Source organism: Haliotis rubra, unplaced genomic scaffold, assembly GCF_003918875.1.
Source record: "Haliotis rubra isolate DU_JTF1 unplaced genomic scaffold, ASM391887v1 Scf623, whole genome shotgun sequence".
Taxonomy (NCBI): domain Eukaryota; kingdom Metazoa; phylum Mollusca; class Gastropoda; order Lepetellida; family Haliotidae; genus Haliotis; species Haliotis rubra.
The window spans coordinates 133,037-149,628 of NW_025767328.1; positions in this window are offsets into that span (position 1 = coordinate 133,037).

Below are 16,592 nucleotides of genomic sequence, written 5' to 3' on the forward strand. Positions count from 1 at the left end.
CAGTTTAGAAGAAGGTTTAGAAGAAGGTAATGTCTATACAACCACGTGGATAATTTAGATAACGGAGACACTGAGCGCGATGGTGACCACGTAGCATGGTCCCGACGTAGGGTCTCCTGGCTCTCAGTCCAATCTCAATCAACCTGTTCCTTACAATTTGACCGGATATCCTTAGAAGTCCAGGCACCCTGGCTGCTGTGCTCTCACCCGTGGCAGTATGATCACGTAACTGTAGTACCCGGATGTGCCGATCTTGGGCTGCAGTGGTGACTCGATGTCTGCCTGTACGGGGACGGTCATTTGTTATACCTGTTTGATTGTAACGAGCTGCAAGCAGTGATATCGTTCTCAGACTAACATTCAGACGCCTGGCAACAGAAAATTGGTAATCTCCAGCATGCATTCTTTCAATGGCGATGTGCCGTGTCGCAGCGTCAAGACGTGCTCTTTGCTGCAGGGGCGGTGGGGTAGAGTAGTGGTTAAAGCGTTGGCTCGTCACGCCGAAGACCCGGGTTCGATTCCCCACATGGGCACAATGTGTTAAGCCCATTTCTGGTGTCCCCCGCCGTGATATTGCTGGAATATTGCTAAAAGCGGCGTAAAACTAAACTCAGTCAGTCAGTCAGTCTTTGCTGCACAATTTCAACTGGAAGGTGATTTCTGTTGCGTTGCGGCGATGGCTTTTTAATTCTTTAAAGAAATCTCATCAAAATCAACATTTTCAGGTAAAGTCGACTTTTCACTTGTGCAATCGTGTAAAACCATGTTATCAACACTTTTGTTACATATTTTGACGATTGGGACTCAACCCCACACAAGTACTAGAATCTGCACTGTGACCTAGTGGGTTAGGCGGCTCACTTTGTGTGCTGGCGATTAGGTGCCTGATTGAGGGTGTGGGTTCGAATCCCGCATGGGACTCAGCCCAACAAAAGTACTAGAATCTGTACTAAGAAAGTGTAATCCCAAGTATAACATATGTTACATTTGACCACTTTCTAAATGGCACTGTGTAATTAAGGCAGATAAGCAGAATGAATCGTATCTTAGATTCCATTTGGCATAGCTACAGGGAATTTAACACATGATATATTTGGGATTACACTTGCTCGATAAACCTAATCGCTTAGATGTCTGACTCTGAGAGTGTGGGTTCGAATCCCGGATGGGACGCAACCCAACAAAAGGGCTAGAATCTGTACTTTACTAAGAAAGTGTAATCCCAGATATAACATACGTTACATTTGACCACTTTCTAAATGGCATCGTGTATTCAAGGAATTTAACCTTTTGAATCAAATGTCCAATTAGGCAGAAGGGATGGGTGGCACGTATGAGCATTCACGACATGGTCGATGTAAAACGTTGACGACAAAGAATAACCCATCTTGTTTATGTGACGAAATATATTCCATTGGGCGTAAATGGCGATTTCGGGGTGAAATGTATACTATTCACACTTTGATGAGGATCAAATCATTAATTCAACGGAAAACTATGATGTGGAGTCAAATTTGGTTTAAATATCTAAGCCTATTGTAAGCATGGATCCTAGGTTTCAGTATGTCATTTCATCTTGTGGATCCCATACCTGCTATTGACAGGTGTTGTGTACTTGTAAATGACCCGTTCCATGATTTGCAAAATGGTTGGTTGGTGCCATGAAAACCATGTTTATGGTTACTCATGAATCAGGTGCATAAGGTTAGATTAAAGTGACTGTTTGCCTAAAGAGGGGTTACCATATCATTATTTACCCAGTTTTAAATGAATACAGTTGCAAATTATTACTCTATGTTTAAGTAAAGTTGTGAAATTTTGTGATCCTTAGCAGAATGTGAGTAGTATATATGCATGGATCACAGAAAATATTGATGACACCAGGTTCTTGAAAAGAATAATCTGTTCCACCCGTAGCACCCACCATTCATACCATTTCTGGTGTCCCCCGCCGTGATGTTGCTGGAATATTGCTAAAAGCGGCGTAAAACCAAACTCAGTCAGTCAGTCAGTCAGTCTACACCAGTTCCAAGAAGTTCTAACTGTAAACAACAAAGAGAAATAAAAGAGCTTCAGCCGAAGACTGATTAACCTTTTGGAATGTTTCATATAAACATAGTGACCTTTAACCATTCAAATATCATCATTAGATGCTTTTATAAATGTTTGGTGACGCACCACACATCAGGGTATTCTGGCATTGTACCAGCGTTTGAGTTTGCGAACTTTCCAGTATTTGATGAAACGTTAAAGCACGATAGGAGGACCTCAATCTAGGTTAAAAGAGAAAGAGTGTAGGTGGACGGTGATACCCATGGTGGATGCGTCATGGACGTCTTGAGCCACCAAATACGTTGAATGTTGTTCACGTTACACATGCCTGTTTTACCAAACATGTTAAAAAAATTCACGTTAAACATGCCAGTCTTACCAAATACGTTAAATATTGTTCACGTGACACATGCCTGTCCTACCAAACATGTTGAATAGTGTTTACGTTGCACATACCTGTCTTACCAAATACGTTGATTATTGTTCACTTTGCACATACCTGTCTTACCAAATACGTTGATTATTGTTCACTTACACATGCCTTTCTTAGCAAATACGTTGAATATTGTTTACGTTGCACATACATGTCTTACCAAATACGTTGAATGTTGTTTACGTTGCAAATACCTGTCTTACCAAATACGTTGAATATTTTTCACGTTAAACATGCCTGTCTTACCAAATACGTTGAATGTTGTTAACGTTGCACATACCTGTCCTACCACATACGTTGAATGTTGTTTTCGTTGTACATACCTGTCTTACCACATACGTTGAATAGTGTTTACGTTGCACATACCTGTCTTACCAAATACGTTGAATGTTGTTTACGTTGCAAATGCCTGTCTTACCAAACGTTGAATATTGTTCACGTTGCACATACCTGTCTTACCAAATACGTTGAATGTTGTTTACGTTGCACATACCTGTCTTACCACATACGTTGAATGTTGTTTACGTTGCACATACCTGTCTTACCAAATACGTTGAATGTTGTTTACGTTGCAAATGCCTGTCTTACCAAACGTTGAATATTGTTCACGTTGCACATGCCTGTCTTACCAAATACGTTGAATATTGTTTACGTTGCACATGCCTATCTTACCAAATACGTTCAATAGTGTTTACGTTACACATGCCTGTCTTAACAAACATGTTGGATAGTGTTTACGTTGCACATGCCTGTCTTACCAACTACGTTGAATATTGTTCACGTTGCACATGCCTGTCATACCAAATACGTTGAATGTTGTTCACGTTGCACATACCTGTCTTACCAAATACGTTGAATGTTGTTTACGTTGCAAATACCTGTCTTACCAAATACGTTGAATATTTTTCGCGTTAAACATGCCTGTCTTACCAAACATGTTGAATAGTGTTTACGTTGCACATACCTGTCTTACCAAATACGTTGAATATTGTTTACGTTAAACATGCCTGTCTTACCAAATACGATGAATGTTGTTTACGTTGCAAATACCTGTCTTACCACATACGTTGAATAGTGTTTACGTTGCACATACCTGTCTTACCAAATACGTTCAATAGTGTTTACGTTGCAAATGCCTGTCTTACCAAACGATGAATATTGTTCACGTTGCACATACCTGTCTTACCAAATACGTTGAATGTTGTTTACGTTGCACATACCTGTCTTACCAAATACGTTGAATGTTGTTTACGTTGCACATGCCTGTCTTACCAAACGTTGAATATTGTTCACGTTGCACATGCCTGTCTTACCAAATACGTTGAATATTGTTCATGCCTGTCTTACCCAAATTGTCTTACGTTGCACATGCCTGTCTTACCAAATACGTTGAATAGTGTTTGTTCACGTTGCACATAAATGTCTTACCAAATACGTTGAATATTGTTCACGTTGCACATGCCTGTCTTACCGTTGAAAATACCTGTCTTACCAAACGTTGAATAGTGTTTACGTTGCACATGCCTGTCTTACCAAATGTTGAATACGTTGCACATACCTGTCTCCACCAAATACGTTGAATAGTGTTTACGTTGCACATACCTGTCTTACCAAATACGTTAAATGTTGTTTATGTTGAATATTGTTTACGTTGCACATGCCTGTCTTAACAAATACTGCACATACCTGTCTTACCAAATATGTTGAATACGTTGCAAATACCTGTTTACGTTACGCACATACCTGTCTTACCAAATACGTTGAATAGTGTTTACGTTGCACATGCCTGTCTTACCAAATACGTTGAATAGTGTTTACGTTGCACATGCCTGTCTTACCAAATACGTTGAATAGTGTTTACGTTGCACATGCCGAATAGTGTTTACGTTGCAAATCTGTTACCAAATACGTTGAATATTGTTACCAAATACGTTGCATATACGCCTGTCTTACCGGTCTCTTTCCAAATACATGCCTGTCTTACCGAATACGTTGAGAAGTGTTTACGTTGCACATGCCTGTCTTACCAAACATGTTGAACAGTGCTTACGTTGCACATGCCTGTCTTACCAAATACGTTGAATATTGTTCACGTTGCACATACCTGTCTTACCAAAGATGTTGGATAGTGTTTACGTTGCACATACCTGTCTTACCAAATACGTTGAATGTTGTGTACGTTGCACATGCCTGTCTTACTACATATGTTGAATGTTGTTTACGTTGCACATACCTGTCTTACCAAATACGTTCAATAGTGTTTACGTTGCACATGCCTGTCTTACCAAATACGTTGAATGTTGTTTACGTTGCACATGCCTGTCTTACCAAATACGTTGAATGTTGTTTACGTTGCACATACCTGTCTTACCAAATACGTTGAATAGTGTTTACGTTGCACATGCCTGTCTTACCAAATACGTTGAATATTGTTCACTTTGCACATGCCTGTCTTACCAAATACGTTAAATAGTGTTTACGTTGTACATGCCTGTCTTACCGAATACGTTGAATTGTGTTTCCGTTGCACATGCCTGTCTTACCAAATACGTTGAATAGTGTTCACGTTGCACATGCCTGTCTTACCAAATACGTTGAATAGTGTTTACGTTGCACATGCCTGTCTTACCAAACATGTTGAATGTTGTTTACGTTGCACATGCCTGTCTTACCAAATACGTTCAATATTGTTCACGTTGCACATACCTGTCTTACCAAACATGTTGGATAGTGTTTACGTTGCACATGCCTGTCTTACCAAACATGTTGAATAGTGTTTACGTTGCACATACCTGTCTTACCAAACATGTTGGATAGTGTTTACGTTGCACATACCTGTCTTACCAACTACGTTGAATGTTGTTTACGTTGCACATACCTGTCTTACCAAATAGGTTGGATAGTGTTTACGTTGCAAATACCTGTCTTACCAACTACATTGAATGTTGTTTACGTTGCACATACCTGTCTTACTAAATAGGTTGAATATTGTTCACGTTACACATGATTTAATTGTCTGATTTCCAAAGAGTGTTTGCTCCTCGGGGTATTTACTCGACTAGAGCAACATCGCGCCAAGGACAAAAAGTGTAGTTTAATAATACCCTGGAAATAAATAAATGTTTACACCCACCAACACACCGTCTCTGGATAGGTTCCGTGTCTTAAGACATACCGTTTGCCCTTTGAAAACGTCATTTCAAGACAAATTGTGTATAGATCAATAGAAATAGAATCTTTATTAGCCAATAAATGAGAGGAGGACAGTTAATACCAACATAACATCCTTGTACGGGAGAAGATATCTAGGGTTTGATTAGTTAATTTGTTGGTCGCTCTCTTATTACATGTGACTTATTTGCTGGGCTGAAACTGAATCGTCTGGATGAGATAAATATACATAGCAAATCTGGAAACAGTCGGAAACAATGATCGTTGACGTAATACATCTTTTATTCAGTATTACTGAAAAACCCTTCAACCTTCAATCATAAGAGAGTATTTTACAAATAAATTGAACATTTAATCGTGATAGAAACGGTTGTTTCAGTTTTCTGAACGATTCTGGCTACTCATTGGGCTGGAGTTCTTTGGACTGAACTTCAGAAATTGGAGGGATGTTGGTGCCGGATCACCTTGGTTACTTGGTTACAAGGTAATGTTCTTCAAATGACCTATATCACATTGGAACCGGGGTAGATCCGTTAAACTTATCCCGGGTTTGGCAAAACATGACAGTATGATTCCAAACGTCAATAGAGCAGCACGTCATCTGAATACTCCCGATGAAACCACTACTCATCTACCTTGTTCATCTGGACCCATACACAGACTTTATATATAATACGTTAGTTCTAAATTGTCACCGGGCCTTAAAACCACCCCATATGCAGTCTAGTGACCGCAAAGCTACCTTGGCCATGATTGTCCATCTTCCGTCGTCGATAGGCAAGTCCGTTTGTCTTCATCGTCCAGTGCATTTACGTATACACGTATTGGTAGAAAATTGGTGAGGCGTAAATTATATACTCTGGCTATATAATCACTTGATTTTATTATATATGTTTCTGATATATGTTATTTCACATTTTTGCAACCATATTCATGTTTTGAAAATATATTTGTAAGATTGAACTGATTTTTGAACTTCCGAGATGATGACTCATTTGAGTGTTGAGTTAATTACGTCTCAGGTGGTAGCTGGTCACTTAATTGGCTTGACGGAAATGCCAAAGCGAGGATGTAGCTACTCTCTTGTCCTTACTGTTGTGTAGTTGCTTAGCTAATTAATGTGTGTATTTACCCTGATTTAATTCATCAGTGGTCGTTGTCAGAGTACACTTGGTGTTTGATCTTTATAGTCTCGCCTTTTGATACAGTTAGCTGATAGTAATAACACTGTGAACTTTTACAACCTTTTTATTCTTGTTTAATGGCACTGTGGTCTCAGGAAAACAGCTCTGTGGCATAGACAGCCGATACTTATTTGGATTTGAAGGTGTTGATAGGAACGTCCAGGAATCAGGTGCCAAGAAGTATAATCGTCTCTTGAAGCCATGATTCTACTGCGATAATTGCCTGGATGATATTTCAAATGTTCTGTGCTCTTTTCCTTATTTCGTCAATGTTAACCTAGCCATAGAATTGTTATTGGTGAAAGCAATGCAAAGTTAGACACAATAATAAACGATATGTTTGATATTGATCTGATCGAATTGTCCTCTTGCTGATAACTTTGGTGGCCATTGCATGACTCGTGGAACATATGTTTGCTAAAAAGGGCCCTGTGCACCATACCCAATCGAGTATACGGATGGCAATTTCTTCTTTACGAGGGGCGTCCCAAACGTAGGCGGCCTCACCAAGAAAATATACAAATGCAGCTGTTTTTATATTTTACTTTTCTACATATTATCTGTCAACCTCAAGCAAATTGCTTATGCCATGTTCCAGCCTCACGATCCCCTTTTTGTTTGACTCTTTATCTTGTTACCCCCCAAAAACGCAAAATCTGCAATAAATGCATCACAAACTTCGGGAAACAAAATATGCAAGAAACATTTTTGTGTGTTTGAGACAGGCAGAAGTCCTCTCGAAACAAACGTAGATATTAAAGAGCATAAAATGCAAATTTAAACTAAAATCGCTTGTTATAGTGACTCCCCCCATGATGTTTACTGAAAGAGCTTGTTTTGGAGACACTACCCGACCTCTTGCAGATGACGCAATCAAAAGGACATAATATATTCTATTGTTTTCACTTATTCATACATGATGCCAAGAGTTCAAACTAAATACTGAATGGTCACACAAGTGTCAGCACTCAATATTTTGTAAACAGTGCGTGCTTGAATATTTGAACACAATGTTTTTGAAAGATTAAAATGGGGGTGTCCTTTAAAAACTACCCTGTCTAGACATAAATCAAGCAATCCAAATCTTTGAATATTGATTATGACGGCAAGTCATCCAATACTATACTGAACATATTTTATATATTATCTGAGAGCATACCATTATCCAAGAGGTACAAAATGACAGATCATTTTTCTCCTTCTGCAATTTTTAAAGAAATAATATACCCCAATGTGTTGTGATGACTAATATTTCGTTAACCACATTACCCACATATGTGAACTTTTGGATATGGCTTTGTTCATGATTCCTTCAAAATAAAATGGAAACTTTTCTAACACTGGACATCGAGAATATAGTTAGGCCGACTACTTTGGGGACGCCCCTCATATTGTATAACACGACGTTTCTGGTGATCAGATGAAGAAGGGGCAAGAAGGAGCCCAGAAACGTCGTGTTATACAATAAAGAAGAAGTTGCCATCCATATACTCGTCTTATATATTCACCAACTTCTAAATGCCTCTCAAGAATCCCATAACCAATCGGATAAGAAAATGAATGCCATAGGTTCCTCAGAATCATGACTGATACTAGAATGAGTAAAGACTTCGTTGTGACTACCAGTGAGGACTCTGACTTTGCAATGCATGCCGGTCATTACCTGCGTGAAATTTTGAAAATGTGTGGTTTCTGGCATTTGGAATGCTCGTAAGTATTGCACGAAACATTGTCATGTTTGTTTCACGTAGCATCATACAGTAACTCTGAGTGGATGAGTTAATTTTACATCATTTTTAGAAATATTCAAGTAATATCAAGGCGCGGGACACCAGAAATGGGCTTAACACATAGTACCATGTATTGAATCGAACCCAGGTCTTTGGCGTGACGAGCAAACGCTATAACCACTAGACTAACCCACCGCCCCTACAGTCAATTTGGAGACCGGTAGCCCCAGACAAGCAATACTTGGGACCGACCACGTCCTGGACGTCAACGAGTAACATCACCTCGGCTAATTATCCGTCTTGTTCACGTGCGAAATCGGTTTCAGACTGCAGCATTTGACAGCCCGCACCATCTTTGACTTATGTCTGATTAGTGCAAGGAGTGTGAAGAATCGATTACGAGATCTGAACATCCGACCACGATGTCCCTACATACGTCCAGTTTTGCTGTCACGTCATCGAAGTAGCCGATACTGACCGCCCGCATGATCAAAACAACATATCAGGTAACGGGACTGGAGGTTAATCTTTCACCAATGAGTCAAGGTGTCATTTTGACAGCAGTAACTGTCGGCAGTGTGTCTATCGATGTGGGATGTATCGTGACGGGGGGTGTTGGTCAACTTTTGCATTCGGAATTGCTGGTCAACTCAAATTGATATGTCATTTAATACTTTAAGCGTTTTGCTTTACAAAAAGGAAGGTTGTCATGCGGGAATCTTGCTCAACTCTTTTATGTGAATGACCTAACTTATTGCCACGTGACTCAACACTGAAACGAAATCCAATGCTACTTGTCGAGTCCTTGTCCAATGACATTGACATATTCAGTAGACTTGACCAAAGCAACCTTCTTCATAATAAACGTGGCAAAGCAAAAGGAGGAGGACCGGTCAGTTTGTGGGAGGGCTTACTGACCATCTCGTGGAAGGCCAGGCATGTACCTGCTTAGACATGCAGGTCGAGGACAAGTTCCAGACCGCCCTTACAAAGTACATAACAGAATACAGATGTAAGAAAATATACAGTTCAGAGCTCAACGCTCGTAGTAAATTAAAAGTCAAACACACTTATGAATCACTGAACACCTCGCACGAAATATCATGTTAGACGATAAATGCGAACAAACTCGCTCTTCTCTCAATCGTGAGTGAGTGAATTTAGTTTTACGCCGCACTCAACGATATTCCAGCTGTATGGCGGCGGTCTGTGAATAATCGAGCCTGGACCAGATAATCCAGTGATCAACAGCATGAACATCGATCTGCGCAATTGGGAACCGATGGCATGTGTCAACCAAGCCAGCGAGCCCGACCACCCGATCCCGTTAGTCGCCTCTCACGAAAAGCATAGGTTACTGAAGATCAATATTGTAACCCGGACCTGCACGGGTCCCCTCAATGGTATATATTTACCAATTGTAATGAGGGTGTGGTTAGATTATAGTGGTTTTCATGTCAGAATACTATTGTGCAGACATTTATGTGCCTAATGGTCTTTTATGTCCTCGTGTTGTTCTTGTATACCAGTAAGCCAGATAAGACATACACGTCAGTAAAATAAGCATATTTGGGCACTGGACCACTGGACCTGGATAAACATGGGGTGATAATGAATATATAGTGAGTGAGTACGGTTTTTATATATTTACAGAATATGAACAAACAACAAAGTCGTACATGTACTATACTAGCCACAGAGAGAAACTGTGCATTATTATTATGTGTTTTGTGGCAATGGCAATGTCCCCAATTGTTTGTTCCTTTAATCATTTGAGAGTGAAATATTGACAACTTTGTAAACAAGTATTATATGATATCTAAGACTGGCCCTTCCTCTGCTGCCATGGTGAGCACCCGAGTTTCAGCGTCGCGGTGGAACCGTGAAGACGATCCCCTTTTTACAAGACCTGTCAGTCTCCTATACACCAAAAATGATCCAAATAATCTTACTCGTATGGTTAGTTCAGTTGGCATGTATCAGGTGACCGTACAATCCGTTTGTCACAGAAACTCTGGCAATGCAAAAAGAGCATCAGCTACTTGGGATCCTAAGCTTGGGTTACCGAACCCGTGTTAACTCGAACAATGACGTCACGGCTGCCGTGCTTAGAACGTTTTGAACAACACCAACATAAGGGCTTCTACAAAACTGTGACAAAATAAGTCGCATGTCTTTCGCAAATGTGTCTCAAAATGGAACGAGATTATGTCAATGGATCATTATGTCTTTACGGCAAATCTTTCAGTGTCGAGATCCGAACTTCAGAAGATCCATCATCCACACTAACCTGGCTTTCCTAGAGCTTTTCTTCAAACCAACACTCAAATATAATATACTACTCTGCATTATCAGTTTGGAGTGCCGTTGTGTTAACGCTGTAACTTGATATGCTCTGATGTGTGGTCTGGCTGATTCTATTTGCCTAGACAAACAACGTGATTCCAGCGGTAATAATAACCTCCCTGTAGGTGTCCATCACTTCTCCCGATTCCACTCATGTGGTTTAACCTGCTACTTGGGCTGTCTCTGTGAGACAATCACGGAGGCCATTATGTGAACAATATCGACTAACTGATGCCTCTCTGGTGTCATCATGCCATCTCTTTATATCTATTTAAGGCAGGAACACAGTGGGTGAGTGGGTGAATAACTGCAATGGTTTACACTGGTTAAGCTAAATCAACGCGTGTTGGCTTAGTGTTACAGGAGAGGCTAAATGAAAGAAGATCGCTGATGTTTATGACTTTGTTGAAGCCCTAGGGCAAGGAACTGGAATAAGACTCGAACCCGTGATACATGATCTCAGCGTAAAGCATTCCAAGCCGACTCTGCTGTACATGTGAATCCATTATGTGGCAAATGAGTGGTCAAAGATAGTCATTTGCAGACAAACCTACTGTGCTGTCAGTCTTGAGCTACGCTGCAAGTAGAAATTGGAACCGCGAGCACTGTGCTGTGAGCGGAAATATCATTTGAAACGTCATGGTTGAGTTCAGTGTTTTAAATGAATTTTTTATCTGAATTATGAAACGCTGATACTTATAGTTGGCTCCGTTTTGCAAAATTAATATTGTTATGGTTACACCGCATCTCGCATCTGGTATCCTATCACACTGCTAATTCTGAAGTTGATATGACCTAAAAAAAAGCACCAACCTAACTCTCATTCCCAAAACATTCTTTCAGATGATTTCTATCATATTTTCTTTCAGACTCTGGTAGGTATACTTTGAATGTTTCAATATCTGAAACCCCGCATTCAGTAATCATGTAGCAGGTACATGTTATTTGTTCAGATTGCTCACAATGACTGTGAAAGGAGTTTTATCTGTACATTTCGTGGTAAAACGGTCTTAAGATCAGCTGGATTCATCAGAAAAGTCTGACTGACCACTCAGTATCCCATACTCAAATAAAATGGCGTTTGTTTCTGGGGAATGGGGAAAATCGATCAGCTATTATCGAGACAAGCGTTGAGGTTGCTATTCAAGCATCCCATTCTCCAGATGTGTCAAGGATGTAGGAACTCATCTGGACTCAGAGGTAACAGTGAAGAGTCATGTCAGCAACACCTGCACGTCATGCTTCCTTCACTGCGGGCCCCATCAGCAGCATGTGCAAACCCCTGATACTACGGGTGTGTCATGAACACTCCTGTCCAAACCCCATTGTATTCAGAACGCAGTTGCGCGTATAACCGTCACATCGACTTCCTACTATACACCCATACACATAGTAAGTTTGTTTGTTGTTTAACGCCGCACTCAACTATATTCCATATATATGACGGCAGCCATATATTCCGTATTCGCCTATTTCGACCTGGATATTCACGGGCAAGCACGGGAGTCGCAGTGGTGGTGGTAGCAACAATAGCAGCAATAAAATTGAATAAAGTTCATTTGTGGAGTTTTCTACATCTCTATGTATATCATGAAGATTGGCGCATACACACAGTGCATAGACATTAGGGCGATGTACAGTAGTAGTAGTAGTAGTAGTAGTAGTAGTAGTAGTAGTAGTAGTAGTAGTAGTAGTAGTGGTAGTGGTAGTGGTAATAGTAGTGGTAGTGTTTAGTAGTAGTAGTAGCAGTAGTAGTAGTAGTAGTGGTAGTAGTAGTAGTGGTAGTATTGGTAGTAGTAGTAGTGGTAGTGGTAGTAGTAGTGGTGGAAGTAGTAGTAGTAGTAGTAGTAGTAGTAGTAGTAGTAGTAGTAGTAGTAGTAGTAGTAGCGGAAGTGAATTGTATTCTCATGTTTACTTCTCCCGGAATCTGAGACTAACACCAGCAGCTTCATCACACAATATGATGGAGAAAAACACACACATAAGCTTCAAACCCTTCGAATCTTTGGTACCACTCATGTAAATGGTTCACTTAGGGCTTTTTAAAAAAAAAATCATATTTGTTACATTAAATGTCCAGTCGTGTTTTCAGAATCTTCCATTGTCTGTAGAAAAGACACATGTTTGTATGTTTTATCAATTAATCGGTTTATCACCTGTATTCATTTTCAGTCTCAACCTACACAGAGTATCTAAAATGGCTAATACTGTAAATAGAATGTCACTGTTTGATTGAGTATGGAAATAACATCCATAAATGGGTAACTTGGTAAAACGCAGGCTGGACAATTTGGGTGTCCCAGAACGTCCCAAATGGCAATCCCAGAACAGTCGCACCAGTCTCTCACCAAATAAGGTTATTTCTACAAGATTAGATGATCAATATGTACAGGAACTGGGGAATTGAGATGGAAAATACTTCAAACACATCACATATAACGTATTCAAAAGGATATGAATTTTAAAGCACATCTAAAACTTTGGGATTATAAATATGGAATTCTGTACAAAAGAGAAGTATTTGTAGCCCATTATATAATTGTTAGGCACCGGACATTTGATATCATTTTTCAGCTTTGTCTGCAACACCAGATATATATTGTATTCAGACTATCAACGAGCCTGTATATTTTTCCAGAAGATTCACCTTGCAACATTTTTTTCCTGGGACATTTTGTTTTGATAACATCAGAGAATATCAAATGGTCGCTCATTATAAAATATCCCGACATTCCAAATGTTGCCATGATTGTTTGTTTTGATCTTCAAATCACTTTGGAGATTTGTCATTCTATAATATAGATTTCATGTTAATTGATATTTGTATGTGCGCCATATCCATTATTATTTTACTGTACCTGTCGTTCTGCCGCCGTGGACAAATGTCGGAATGTATTGGGTTCAGCAGGTTACCCATGTGAGGAAGCGAATCAGCGAGCCTATTCTCGAAACGTTCGTAGAGCTACGAATTCTTAACTGCTTACGCCAAAAGAAAAGAATTCTTAAGAAAATGTTTACGACCTATTCTCAAAACGTTCTTAACGAGTTCGTAAACCCAACACGACTAGTCAAGTTTTTGTAAATTTTCGTAAGTTACGAAAGGAACTCTTTTGTGTCAAAGGGAGATTTAGTAGGGGGTTTCCCCGTGACGTCACAATCACGATGAGATTCTCATGTTTACAAACCAGGCAGACGATATCCCGGATCATGGAGTCTTGCATTCCCAACACTCCTTGTAGGAAGCTGCGAACGTCCAACTGGTCCGCCACAGAAGTGGACATCCTTGTCGAAGAGGTCAGATCAAATGATAGCGTCCTCTTTGGACACTTTTCGTCCCAGGTGTCGGCTTCGCAGAAGAAGAAATTATGGTCGGACATCGTGACCAAGTGAGTGCCAAAGTTTATATTATTTATAGAAAATGATTGCAAATGTAAAACTCCAAAATTGATATGCGTTGTCGTTACTTATGAATGTAATACTAAGTACTGTGTTGTCATTTACTGCTATAAGGGTTTGCGTAATATCCAATTCATAGCATACTATTTATGTCTCTATCTTGAAGAGAATATGTTATTGTATTCATATACCCTTGACATTGTTTGTGGGTTTTTTAAATTTCATGATAAATGCATTGTATTCCTGAAATAAACTTGTTATGATTATAATGTATTTCCCCTTGTAGTTTCATCCAATGATATTACTTAACAGAATACATGCCAATGGGAAAACAGCCAGGGATGTTCCTCGGGCTAAAAAGAAATGGGCTGACCTGAAGTAAGCATTTTAAGATTTCTATGAATATGTGGTATGTTTTTATTAATGCAAATTCACAAATCATAAAAAAGTGAATAAAACATATTTACAGACTTTCCACTTCTGCATGTTCTTGCATGGGCTCCAAGTTGATGTAGTGAATATTTTCCATTTATACTCATAAATTGCACTAGCAATCTAGTTAAGTAATGGATAAATAATTGATTTCTTTATTGTAGTAAATCACAAAGGATGAAATTTATTTATGACACATAAAACAAAACTACAGTGTATAATACGAATGCAGTTGGGTAAAATAATATTCGCTTTTTAGAAAGCATTTTCTTGTTCCTACAACACAATTTAGACAAGATAACCTTAAAAGTGCCCCTTCACACCATTCATATTACAACCTTTTTTAGCCTTTCAATTTCATTGGGTTAGCATTTAAGGTGAAGGTCAAAGACATTTGTTTTCACGCATCGAGTATATAAATGTCGTTGAAATAACGATGTCATTTTGTTTCAGTAAAACTTATTGTGAGCACCCATAGATACGAGTGTGCTACGTTGGTAACCCTGTTTGGTACGTACCTCAAGGTTGAATCGCAAATGGCTTGGACGTTCAAAGCGTGGAAACCTTTGCGACAAACAGACGCTTCTTCGTCGGCAGCCGGTCGAGTGATGGGGATGAGTGTCCCGTCGATCGCTCCAACAACACGAGGGAACCCGGCTGTCCCGTAAAACCCTGCCTTCACTTGCCGAAGCGCTTGATCGTCGTTTGAGAACTTGATCAAGTCCAACGCTCCGACAAATCCGTGAAGGCAGGAAGAGATAGACCGGGACACACTCGGCTGGGAAACCCCGTGCAGGTCAACTAGTTCTGATTGGAATCCTCCCTACCCCAGATAGCGAAGGGTGACAAGCACCTGCAACTCTGGATCAAGGGGGACAGAACGCTGCGTCTGTCTCTCCAGGTGGGGCCTGATCAATGTACATGTTGTTCAATCGCTTAGCCAGACATCCTGTACCGCGCAACTAACTCTTGATCGTCCAACAAATCCAAATACCTGGTTCGGTTTCTGTAAACTCTCTCCCTGTTACCTTTTACATCTACCTCATTCATCAAAACAATCAACGCCGCCATCTGTAATTTGCGTATCTCAAGTTACGACAGCCTACTAGCTGCCTTAGTTTTTTTTCTTAAATTTAAGAATTCGTAAGGCTAAGAACGTTTCGAGAATATGACAGTAGAAGTCTTAGGGCTACGAACGTTTCGAGAATAGGGGCCCAGGGTCTTCCCCTAAACACAAAACTATCGTACTGCTCCTTCTCATGCAAGTGCGAAGGAAGTAGTGAAGACGGTCCCTCTGAAGAGTATTATTACAATGGGGGAGGAATCCTGAAAGTGATGCCATTTGTGGATGACTTTCCAAGACCTTGGTACCATGCTTGAACACCAAGGATCATAATCGGGGCGAATACTGAATTCTATATCCCTCAGCGGATCCGGCAGACAAATGCCAGAAAACGAGTTTGTTACTTCACAGACCAAATACATGTGACCGCTTCACAATTGATCATCGATTGCAGCAACACTAGTAAAAACGGCGATTTGGATTAAACGAGTCATTGATTTGCTTAGTACACATTTTTCCCGTTTGAAAACATGAGATATATAATTCACTTTTGTTCCGTTCCTTTTCTCTGCTTGACACAGCGGCGAAGTTGCAATCTATATGAAAGATTCCGCCATGGTGTCTGTAACCGTCACAACACGGCATCAATTACATTTGATAACGTCTGAATTCTATACATCATGAACGGAAATAAATGTAATTTGCCACGAGACGTTTGACAGGAAATTGTACCTATTAATATTTGCAGTTTTAATTAAACTTACTATTGTCTCATTTTATGACAG